Below are 13407 nucleotides of genomic sequence, written 5' to 3' on the forward strand. Positions count from 1 at the left end.
GGTGGGTCATGCAGCAAGACAACGACCCTAAGCACACAAGCCGTTCTACCAAAGAATGGTTAAAGAAGAATAAAGTTAATGTTTTGGAATGGCCAAGTCAAAGTCCTGACCTTAATCCAATGGAAATGTTGTGGAAGGACCTGAAGCGAGCAGTTCCTGTGAGGAAACCCACCAACATCCCAGAGTTGAAGCTGTTCTGTACGGAGGAACGGGCTAAAATTCCTCCAAGCCGGTGTGCAGGACTGATCAACAGTTACCGCAAATGTTTAGTTGCAGTTATTGCTGCACAAGGAGGTCACACCAGATACTGAAAGCAAAGGTTCACATACTTTTGCCACTCACAGATATGTAATATTGGATCATTTTCCTCAATAAATAAATCTCATCTCATCTCATCTCATTATCTCTAGCCGCTTTATCCTTCTACAGGGTCGCAGGCAAGCTGGAGCCTATCCCAGCTGACTACGGGCGAAAGGCGGGGTACACCCTGGACAAGTCGCCAGGTCATCACAGGGCTGACACATAGACACAGACAACCATTCACACTCCCATTCACACCTACGGTCAATTTAGAGTCACCAGTTAACCTAACCTGCATGTCTTTGGACTGTGGGGGAAACCGGAGCACCCGGAGGAAACCCACGCGGACACGGGGAGAACATGCAAACTCCACACAGAAAGGCCCTCGCCGGCCCCGGGGCTCGAACCCAGGACCTTCTTGCTGTGAGGCGACAGCGCTAACCACTACACCACCGTGCCGCCCTCAATAAATAAATGACCAAGTATAATATTTTTGTCTCATTTGTTTAACTGGGTTCTCTTTATCTTCTTTTAGGACTTGTGTGAAAATCTGATGATGTTTTAGGCCATATTTATGCAGAAATATGGAAAATTCTAAAGGGTTCACAAACTTTCAAGCACCACTGTTGGGTTTTGGACACAAAATTTGATATAAAATATTTTTAAAAAATTATTATTTGCATCTGTATGGCTGAAATATTTGATGCCATCTGCAGACAGGGGTGGCACGGTGGTGTAGTGGTTAGCGCTGTCACCTCACAGCAAGAAGGTTCTGGGTTCGAGCCCCGTGGCCGGCGAGGGCCTTTCTGTGTGGAGTTTGCATGTTCTCCCCGTGTCCACGTGGGTTTCCTCCGGGTGCTCCGGTTTCCCCCACAGTCCAAAGACATGCAGGTTAGGTTAACTGATGACTCTAAATTGAGCGTAGGTGTGAATGTGAGTGTGAATGGTTGTCTGTGTCTATGTGTCAGCCCTGTGATGACCTGGCGACTTGTCCAGGGTGAACCCCGCCTTTCACCCGTAGTCAGCTGGGATAGGATCCAGCTCGCCTGCAACCCTGTAGAAGGATAAAGTGGCTAGAGATAATGAGATGAGATGAGATGAGAATATTAATTAAAAACCTTTGGAATAAACTAGTCTCATAAACACCTCTGATGTTTTGACAGAAGCCTTTCATAAATCCTCCTGTGCTGCTTCATAAAGATTTATTCCCTTTTCGTGAAGCTGTTGTGTGTAGCTTAGAGTGTCTGAGTTATTTTCACACCCACTGGTTATAAAATCAGCATGCAGTCAGTGTGTCATTAAATAGTGCAAGTCATTTCCATGTGAGTGTCTCATGTGTCGTTTGTGCTGTGTGTGTCTCAGCACGTTCAACAAACTGGCTCAGTTCTGGAGTACTTCCTGTAACAGAAGGAAGTGTGCAGTACACACACACACACCTTTCAGCCCTGAAGCTACAGACACTAACTGACACTTTCAGGAAACAGCTTACTAGACACACAGCAATCTCAACTTTCCTTAATTACCAGTTCATAATGCTGTCTTTAACATGAGTGTTCATAAGATTGGGATAAAACCTACACAAACCTTTCAGGTCATCTGACAATCTGATGTCACTTCCTGCAGGTGCTATAACATTTCCTGTCCATTAGAATATGGTCACAGTTGACTTTATAGCTCAGTGTGTGTTCTGGTCTCTTAATGGATGTGAATGCAGTGTCATGACACCGGTATGTTTCAGTTTCTGGACCCCTGAGTAAAGGAGGTTTCATTTTCATGTTATAAGAGTGCTATGATAACTGATGAACGTCTCCTGACACTGAAGTTCATCTGCCTTGAGCTAAAGCAAGTTGGTTTTGATGTTTATAATGTGACATGGCACACATTGTCATGAGATTCTAATGGAGGTTTTACGGGTATGTAGTGGGCATGTCAGATGTCATGGAGGGTTTTTGTGGCTCTGTGAACACCACTCTTGAGGACAGAGTTGCCCAGGAAGAAACCACACACCGAACATCACACACAAACATACCGTACACACATTCAGGTGAGTCACTCAGGGACTCGCCACTTCCATGACTTCCGTTCAACTCCACTAACAATGACATCACACCCACCCCGAGCCCTGATTGGCTAGTGGGGTGTGGACCGTGAGTCATCTCGCTCCATCTCATTGACCTTTGGCTCTGAAGATGAACAAACACGTCACACAGTCAGAGTTGGTGCTTACTGAGCCTCTCCCATGTGAGTGATCAGACTTCACATTCTGGGCGTCTGACACGTTCCAGCACCGTGCTGTAAATATCTCACATGACAGCTGCGTGATTACAAACACGCGTCCTGGACACGTTCAGACATGTAAACAGCAGCTCCAACAACTCTGACGTACACAGCGTAGAGTCGAGCGGTTATTCACACCTTTATTTACTCATTCAATCCACACAGCACTTTTAACTACAGACCGGAGCGTAAAACACACACAGTGACAAGAAACACGATTGACCCAAATCACTCCCATCTGATACACTGTCCACCTCCGGGGGGGCGAGAGATGGGGGAAGAGAGGGTGGGGAGTGAGAGGGGAGAAAGAGAGAGAGAGAGGGTGGGGAGAAAGAGAGAGGGAGGGTGGGGAGTGAGAGGGGAGAAAGAGAGAGGGAGAGAGAGAGAGGGTGGAGAGTGAGAGGGGAGAAAGAGAGAGGGAGAGAGAGAGGGTGGGGAGAAAGAGAGAGGGAGGGTGGGGAGTGAGAGGGGAGAAAGAGAGAGGGAGGGTGGGGAGAAAGAGAAAGAGAGAGAGGGTGGGGAGAAAGAGAGAGGGAGGGTGGGGAGAAAGAGAGGGAAAGAGAGAGAGGGTGGGGAGAAAGAGAGAGAGGGTGGGAAGAGAGAGAGAGGTAGCTAGGTAAATATGAACATAAAGAAACGAATAAATAATGAAATACATAACTCGGTAAATGCATACAGAAATAAATAAAACACAAAGCACAGATTAATATTCTGAATCATGAATATAAATGTGTTCCATATTATTTACATCTTTGGAACCATTAAAACATTTTAGAAAACAACAATAATAAATCACCATCATCATAAATATTGTTGATTTATTTATTAGTGTTTATTGCTCAGGCACGCAGCAGCCGAAGGCGAGCACACTACTGTTCTTCTTAAGTTTACTTATTCTGCCTTATTCCGACATGTTTTTTGGATCCACTCCTCCTCCTAGGGCGTTCGAGATAGAGACACTGTTCCAACTCTGAGACGTCTGGCCCGAAGTGGTGTAGTTTGCTTGTATACAGCTTTTGGATCAACGCGCCCGTTCTCTTGTTCTTGTCGTTTTTCTTTTTTTTCCCATAGAGAATGAATAGGGCTCATGAATCGAATCGTCCTACTCGCACACGCTCCATCGTAGATGCACCAAACCTCATGTGATACTTCAGGCCAACTCCCCCGACACATACATGCAATCGGTTCTGACCCGCACTCATATTTTTCCTTTCTTTTTGCTCATCCCTTTTTCCTCCATAGGCTCGCATTGATTTTTGGCCCCACTGAAAATGAATGGAGTTTCAGGAGAAAAACTTTCACTCGCCATCAATGTTTTTAACCGAGTGACCAAACTTCAAGAAACTTCACTTGATGCCTCAGGCGAAGTCCCTGCACAGATCCATCCCCTCATCTGAGACCTGCACTCGTCTTTTCCTTGGTTTTCACGCATCTCTTTTTACCTCCATAGGCTTCCATTGATTTTTGGCCCCATTCTAATGAATGGAGTTTTGCTCAGTAACACTTCAGCACACATCCACCAAACTTCATACGGCACCTCAGGCCAAATCACCATCACACACATGATATCGGTTCTGACCCGCACTCGTCTTTCTCTCGCCTTTCATCCGTCCAGTTTTTCTCCGTTTTGCCGCTAATCAGTGGAAGCTTGACTGAGTCGTTCCTCCCTTCCCCCATAGGTGATGATGCGTTTGGCAAGGATCTGCTCATCTGAGACTTTGACAGCAAATCAACTTCAACTCAATGGCCACTTTATTAGGAATACTTACACACACACAATAGCAATTAGCATATAAGCATTCATGTGTTACCATGCTAGCTGTTAGCATGTTACCCATTACGATATCATGCCTGCTGTTAGCTCGTGAGTTGTTAGCATGTTCACCATTAGTATGTTATCATGAGAGCTGTTAACATGTTAGGATTAAAAAAAAAAAAATTAGCATGGTAGCATGCAGAGTTCGCATGTTTGCTGTTAGCATGCTAACTGTTAGCATGTTAGCTGTTAGCATGTCACCCTCAGCGTGTTAGCATGCTAAAAGTTAACATATTATCCATTAGCATGTTAGCTGTTAGCATGATAGCTGTCAGCATATTAGCCTTAAAGTGTTAGAATTTTAACAAATAGCATGTTAATCATTAGCATGTTAGAATGCTAGCTGTTAGCATGTTATCTATTAGCATCTTAGCATTAACATGTTAACATGCTAGCTTTTAGCATGTTAGTATGCTAACTGTTAGCAAGCTAGTTGTTAGCATGTTGGCATTAGCATGTTGGCATGCTAGCTTTTAGCATGCTAGCATGCTAGCTGTTCTGCTACAGCTCAGCAAGCACACTTTGCATTTTCTCTGCGGAAATGCAGTCTAGTTTATTTAGCACTTAAATCATTATTTGGGGATCAAACTCAAGGCTTTACATCGAAATGTTCTGAAAGAACAAAAAAAAAATCTGTTAAACCACCAAAGGATCAGTTTACACCCAATGCTCATTAATTTACTGTCGGTTTATGAGAATTACTACAAATTATGAAGCTAAATATTTCACACGATGTCCCTCGGATGAAGAAAATTGGAAAATGTTTATTTTAAAATGGGATTATCAGTTTTAATAATAGTAATAAAGAAGACGAGTAACAGACGGCTGTAGATTCAGAGTTTTAAATCAGCTGCTTGTTCTCCTTTCACTCGTTAGTGACCAAGATCAATGTGTGAGGACTAAATCTGTACTGATGGCCCTGTGTGTGTGTGTGTGTGGTATTAACGGATATAAGCCTTGCCGGAAGAACTGTCAGATGGATCACACACAGGAAATACATGTGTGACACACTTACAGTACATAGACTACACTTTAGCTGCAGAGGGACTGAACACAAACATGTCACTGCACACATCACTTCCTGTCCTTCCTCTGAGTCCATATATATATATATATATATATATATATATATATATATATATATATATATATATATATGTGTGTGTGTGTGTGTGTGTGTGTGTGTGTGTGTGTTAAAACCCAGAATATATCTTATAAAGGAACAGGGACTGACCTGCTCTTCATGCTTCTTCTGGAAGGTTATGAGTTCAAGTCCCAGCAAAAAAATGTTCTACAATATATTCAAATAAAGAATAATAACTTTAAACTAATGCAGCCAAAGTCACGTCTCTTAAAAGAGACCAGAATCTCTTTCTCTTTAATTGAATTAAATTATTATTTCTTTGTGCAGATCTGAGCCTGCTTTTCGTAACTCACTGGCCACTTTATTAGGAACACTAATCCAGGGTAGGATTTAGAACAGCTTCATGGATTCCACACAGTGTTAGAAACATTCTTTTGAGCTTCTGCTCCACGTTGACGTGATTTTTGCATCACATACAGTAAACACTGAACATTTGTCAACTGCATGTTCATGCTGTGAATCTCCTGTCGTGCCACATCACAAGTGGTTCTCTCTTGGGTTCTGGTCGGATCTGGTGACAGGGGATACTGTTGAAGAACCCTGGACTCATCGTCATGTTCATGGAAGGTCAGAAACAGTACTGATTAAGCTCAGTTGGTATTAAGGGGTCCAGTGTGGGCCAAGAAAACATTCCTCAGACCATTACACCATGACACAAGGCCGACTGGATGGATCCATGATGCTGGTAAGAAGATTCTGACTACAATCTGCAGCAGAAATCCAGCCTTAACAGAACAAGTGATATTTTTCTCATCTTAAACTGTTCAGTGTGGCTCACGTCTGTGACCATGATAGCCTCAGATTCTTGTTCCTGGCTGACACCAGTAGAACCTGATGTGGTCTTCTGCTCTTGTAGCTCATCCGCCTTCAGGTTCGACGCAAGGTTATCCATTCTGAGATGCTTTTCTGTTCACGGTGGCTGTAAAGAGTAGCTATTGTTTGTGTTACTGGAGTCTTCCTGTGTTGGACATTGTCCTGTGAGTCATGATGGTGGCGCAAACAGATGCAGTGGCTTGGCACTCTCAGTTATACAGCAGCGTTTTTGTTTTTTGTGTTATGTTTACTTGTTCAGTATGTTCAAGCACTTGGCAGACATCTCTATTATGGATAAGCCAAACTGCTTCAAGTTAGAGATTGATGTCAGGATGACACCTCCAAAAGCCTGTACTCTATCCTACTGGAGAGCCTGCGGACTGAAAAGCCCAGTGGAATAACCATCATCCCACACGTGAGGTGTCAGAGGCGGCGTAAGGAAAGGAAGCAGAAGCGAGACAAGAGAGCTGGTGTACGAGCGAGGCTACGGGCTAACCCACACAGATCATCCCTGTTGAGTCTCTTCCTCACCAACTCCCGGTCACTCATCAAGATGGACGAAATACGACTGAGGACTACCACTCACTGCATGGGTAGCTGTGTGATGGTAATCACAGAGACTTGGCTGGATAGCACCATCCCCGACACGGCGATCAAGCTAGCAGGCCGCTCTGTTTACCGAGCAGACAGAACTGATGACTCCAGTAAGAGCAAAGGTGGAGGAGTGTGCATATACATTAATAATGACTGCTGCACATCTACGGACATTATTAGGTCACATTGCTCCCCTGACATTAAATATATGGCTTTGAACAGCAGACCTTTCTACATGCTGAGAGAGTTTACTGCCAAAATTCCACTACAGGCCAATGCTAAGTTAGCTCTGGAGGAGCTGCATGACGCCATTAATAGCCAGCCGAATGCACATCCAGAGGGAGATGTGGTTGTAGCAGGAGACTTTAATCATGTGGATTTAAAGACTGTAATGCCTAAAATGCACAATAATGTACATTTCACAACTAGAGACAAGAATATTCTGGATCAGGTTTACACCAATATTCCAGGAGCTTAGAAAGCTGTCCCATCCCCACACCTTAGCCGACTGACCACATTGCGCTGGAAATGATTCCGTCTTACAGACCTCTAATTTGCAGAACACAACCAGCTGTTAAAATTGTCCACTTCACTACTGCAGGACTGTTTTGAAAATACAGACTGGGAGTTCTTTGCACAGAGTACAGACTTGGAGGAATACAGCTCATCTATTTTAGCTTACATAACCTTCTGCACAGGTGGCACAGTGGTGTAGTGGTTAGCGCTGTCGCCTCACAGCAAGAAGGTCCGGGTTCGAGCCCCGTGGCCGGCGAGGGCCTTTCTGTGCGGAGTTTGCATGTTCTCCCCGTGTCTGCGTGGGTTTCCTCCGGGTGCTCCGGTTTCCCCCACAGTCCAAAGACATGCAGGTTAGGTTAACTGGTGACTCTAAATTGAGCGTAGGTGTGAATGTGAGTGTGAATGGTTGTCTGTGTCTATGTGTCAGCCCTGTGATGACCTGGCGACTTGTCCAGGGTGTACCCCGCCTTTCACCCGTAGTCAGCTGGGATAGGCTCCAGCTTGCCTGTGACCCTGTAGAACAGGATAAAGCGGCTACAGATAATGAGATGAGATGAAATGAGATAACCTTCTGCACCGACACTGTGTTAACCACCAAGACCATCAAGGTGTTCCCAAACCAAAAACCCTGGTTTGACAGGAACGTTCAGTCTCTGCTCAGGGCACGGGACACTGACAACAGATCTGGGAACAAGTTGGCTTACAGTACTTCCCAGAGAGAACTGAAGAAGGGCATTAAAGAAGCCAAGAGCAGATACCAGCAGGGCATTGAGGGCCACTTTGAAAACAGCAACTGCTGCAGCATGTGGAGAGGTATTAAAGCCATAACGGACTACAAGAGTAGCACCTCACTGACCAGCCATGACGCTATGCTTTCTGACACCCTGAACCAGTTCTTTGTGTGCTTTGATAACCACGTCAGCAGAGCGAGAGCTGAAATATCATCCAAGGAGGAGCCTGTACTTGTCTTGCAGCACAGTCAGGTGATATCCACTCTGAGGAAGATCGACATCACCAAAGCAGTTGGACCAGACAGGGTGCCAGGCTGCACAATGAAGTCATGTGCTGACCAACCAGCAGGGGTGTTCACTAACATCTTCAACTTGTCCCTGCAGCAGGCTGTTGTTCCCACATGCCTTAAATCCACCATTATTGTCCCTGCGCCCAGAAAGCAAGCAGTCAGGTGTCTCAGTGACTATTGTCCAGTTGCCCTGACACCAACTATTATGAAGTGCTTTGAGAGGCTTGTACTATCTTACATCAAGGCCAACATCCCCATTGATCGGGACAGCCACCAGTTTGCCTACTGTGGAAACAGATCAATGGAGGATGCAATCTCAGTTGCATGTCACACAACCCTGTCTCATCTGGAACATCCCAACACATACATCAGGATGCCATTCATCGATTTTAGCTCTGCCTTCCATTCAGTAGTCCCCCATGAATTGGTAAACAAGTTCATCAACTTTGGATTAACCACCATACTCTGCTCATGGGTTTTGGATTTCCTCACTAACAGACCACAAAACATCACAGTGGGCAACCACACATCGCCCACTCTCACCCTGAACACAGGAGTTCCACAGGGCTGTGTCCTTAGCCCAGCCCTTTTCACTCTATTGACTGCACACCCATCCACTCCTCTAATACGCTAGTGAAGTTCACTGATGACACTACTATAGTGGGACTGATATCAGAAAATTACAAGAAGCCCTACAGAGAGGATGTTCAACACTTGGTCCAGTGGTGTTCGGACAGTAACCTTGTCCTGAGCACAGCTAAAACAAAGGAGGTCATTATGGGCTTCAGGAGAACCAGGAAAGCGACACCGCCCCCCTCTACATAAATGGTGAAAAGATGGAGGTCAACATCAAATTCCTGGGACTCCACATCACAAATGATCTGACATGGACCCTTCACGCCTCACACCTGGTGAAGAAAGCTCAGCAGAGGCTTTTCTTCTCGAGAAAGCTTAAAAATGCCAAACTCCCCTCTCAGCTCTTAGTGAACTTCTACAGGAGCACAGTAGAGAGTGTTCTCTGCTACTGCATCACAGTTTGGTACACCATACTGTGAGGCAGTAGCAGAGAAAGCTGTCTTTTGTAGTACACCAAACTATGACGTACGGTAAAACATCAGGGTGGACAACCTGGACTGTCGAGAACCCAAGAGATTTGGAACGGATAGTTAAGACTGCACAGAGGATTGTAGGGGTAAGTGACCAAATCTGGAGAAAGTTTATGCTAACCATTTATGTAAGAAGGCTAACAACATTATCAAGGACTCAACACGCCCAGGTCATAAACTGTTTGGCCCCCTCCTATCAGGCAAGATATACAGAACCATCAGAACACGCAGAAAAAGACTGAGGAACAGCTTCTTCCTGAGAGCTGTACCCTACATTACCCACACACACACGTACAGACACACACCCCTAAGTTACTGCTAACGCACTGATCACTTTCCATTCAGGACTGTAAATACAATTTCTACAATCTGTGCAATATCTGCTTAAACTGCACTTTATTTTACTTCCTTGATCACTTTACACATCGGAATGTAAATATGCCGAGTACAATTGTGCACTCCCCCCCCCCCCCATACACACTTTATCTTGTATTTTATTTATATTCATTTTATTGCTGCTGTTTTCTCTGAGTGCTATCAAACTAAGTTTTGTTGTGTAACTACAATGACACTAAAGTCTTATCTTATTAATGCAGCACAAGTGCCAGTTTACACCATGCTGTGAGTTTTCCGGGGGTTTTTTGGTTTTTTTTTTTTTAACACATTCTGGTGATCCAAAATAGGTTTGGATCGGATCCTGCATCTTGTTTAGAGAAAAAAACGTCAAATGTAAATGCACAGAAAGTATTTTGTGATTTCATCACTCACTCTGAGCGAGAGGACTTCCTGAAACGAGAACTTGTTTGGATTTGTTTTGCATATTATACACTGTTTTGCATATTGGACATTTAGTTTTGCATATTGGACATTTAGTTTTGAATATTGGACATGAAAATGAGAAAGGACACTGAGCAAATGCATGACATCATTCAAACAGCTGGAAAGAGATTAAATGGAACTGATCTGATGTGTAAAAGAGCCACTTTTTTTTTTTTTGGTTGTTTTTCCAGAAGGTATTTGAAACGAGCAGAACATGAGTTAAAGAAATGAAATCCTGCTCATATTGCATTGCAGCTCTGTTTTAAATGTGTCAGAGTCTTTGTCCCTTCTTGCCCTTGACGGAAACTGTCAGATTTCGTACATGGTTTCAGGTGAAATTTGTTAGATGAGCCCTGGAACCTGAGTGAAGCCCAAGGGCTCAATTCGACCTGGCTAAACACCTCAGGAAGATCATTTTCTTGTCAAAAAAACAAAACAAAACAAACAAACAAAAGAGGTATATGACAGTAAAGATGTACACTAAATATGTAGATATTGTATGTGAAGTGAAGCAATCTGCGAACAGCTCTCAGAAAGCACTAGAGCTGAATTCTGGAAACCACACACAAAAACAAAAAGACGCTCTGCCAGTAATACACTTCAACATCACAACAAAACCATAATTCATCAAAATGATGTATAAAGATCATAAAGATCAAAAACCTCATAAGCTCATGATTTGTTCAGGTTTTCGAAGGGCTGTGGCGTGCCATAAGTCAATATCAGTTCAGTTTGCAATCAAAATGTCAGCAGAGAGGAGTGCGTCCATATTCAGTACAGACGACAGATTTAAAACATTCAAATAAAAAGACTTGAATAACAGAACAGAACAGAACAGAACAGAATGAACGAGTGATTATTTCCCATCCGATGTTGTGCTTGATGCAGTGACGTTCGTGATTAAACACCTCAGGGGATCGGAATGTTCAGGTACTGTTGTGGTTGATGCTGATCATCAAAACAAGAACTCATTTCCTTTCGTGAACTCAAACCTGCACAATTCAGCAGTGAGGTTCTTGTTCTATCAGTGGATTAGAACATGATTGCAGAAGTGGTGTGGCGCTTTTCAGTGGCATTTCATAGAACTTCACTGGAACTTGTAAATACACAGAAGAGAAATGGTTCAGGTCAGAAAAACGTCTGCAGGGTTTTTTTTTAATCTACAGTGAAAGGAACTCAGTTTCAGCAACTTCTATGTTTGTTATTGAAAACACTTCCGGTGCAGACAGTAGATACACTTCAAATTTACACACATATTGCGACAATGTTTATTGTTAAAAGCGCTATACAAATAAACCTTAACTTGACATACTGATAAATATGAACAAAAGAGTGTGTTTCCATACACACACACAGAAAGACACACTTAAAAAAGAAAAAGGAAAAAAGTATTGAGGCACGATATTAAAAATAAATATAAACCAGTGTGACATTATAAAAGACACTGCCATTTTATTGGTTGGAAAGATTTCACGTGACAGGGAGCAATCATGGTGAAGGAGCTTCCTAAAGCTGCAGACCTGTAGCAAAGACCTTAAACATCGCCGTCACTCAAGGGAGTAACTTTGATTTTGACATTGGTGGGGACACAAAAGTGATCCAAGGCAGAGCTTCCAAAAGGTGGCAGTAAAGGACCATGGATTTGTTGTATCTAGCCTAGCCTAGTAGTAGTAGAAAGAGGTCTCTGTAAAATGGTGAACACAGCAGACTCAGCAGCAGACTCAGCAGCTGTCACGCTGTTGATTCTGAAATGCAAGTTGCACATCTGCATGGCCATGCAGTAGCCTACATCTGACTACTTACATTCTGTAAAACCATTAGGTCTATAAATTTAACATTCATTCATCGAGGATATTATCTAACACCAAGTTACATTGCTCCAGCATTCCTTTTCCCTGCAGCTATGCAGTAGCCTAGCTCTGATGCGTCCTGTCACGTTGCTAAACCTGCCTAAGGAGCCGCAGCAATACTTTTATGAAGGGTTTCCATACATCAAAAGGATTTTGTTGAGTTTTTAAAGCTCGACAGAAACCCTGCACTTATATTCTTGACTTTGAAGAAGAATGAACGAATGTCTCGTTTCTTGGGAGGGGGGCCGTCGTCCATGATACTCAAGTCAGCATGCGAGTCGTAGGGCAAGCATGCATGGACATCGAAATCCAGCTCAATCTGTAGGCTGACGGAGAGTGGGGGGTGCGTGGGGTAGGTCAGGTGCGTATGTGTGAGATATGGGGGGTTGATGGGCGGGTAGTCACGGCTGCTGTGGGAAGTGTGCTGCTTTTACAGCAGATGGAGTGACAGCTGGGATAGCCAACCATGTAAGTTAGCGAGAAACAGGTAGCTAATCAGAGAATGATATCTACGTTAGAGGGGGGATTATTAGCAGTGTCATACATTTAACCCTTTGTGTGCCATATAATCATTGCTCAGGTTAGGACATCGGTTTTATTGATCGTGATTACACAGTAGCGGCTGAATATTGGTAGGGACACGTCCCTAGCGTCCCTACCCAAAATTACGCCCTAGCCGTCACTACAACGGGTTCAATTGGAAACACAAGTACGCCATGCAAGATTTCACAGCGTGCTCACAGACTGATGATGAGGCATGTCAGAGAGTCACTCAAAAAGAGTTGCAGGACGACCTGAAAGCAGCAGGAATAAGAGTTACACAGAGAACCATCAGCAATGAACTGCACCACAATCGTCTCCATTCCTGCACCTCACACTCAACTCCTCTGCTGAAAGAAGCAGCACAGGGACGCATGTCAAGAAGCACTGAGACAAAGCCCAAGTCTTTTAGACACTGAAGCATGGGGGTGGGAGCATCATGATACAAAGCATCCTGCTTTTCTGCAAACGGTACTGGGGCATTACACACCATCAGAGGGAAGGTGAATGGAGCAGTGTCCCGGGACAGACTGTATGAGAGGAGCATTTCATCTCATTGTCCAAGAAATTGAACCTGGTGAAAAGACGGATGTCTCAACAAGACAACGAGC

The 13407-nt window shown here is 44.0% G+C and overlaps 1 protein-coding gene across 1 annotated transcript in view; it reads left to right on the plus strand.

Moving 5' to 3' along the window:
- rps15a (ribosomal protein S15a) overlaps window positions 1-13407 on the plus strand; it is a 480374-nt gene that overhangs the window by 115018 nt on the left and 351949 nt on the right. The gene's annotated exons all lie outside the window — the stretch shown is intronic.

Source organism: Neoarius graeffei, chromosome 20 (genome assembly GCF_027579695.1).
Source record: "Neoarius graeffei isolate fNeoGra1 chromosome 20, fNeoGra1.pri, whole genome shotgun sequence".
Taxonomy (NCBI): domain Eukaryota; kingdom Metazoa; phylum Chordata; class Actinopteri; order Siluriformes; family Ariidae; genus Neoarius; species Neoarius graeffei.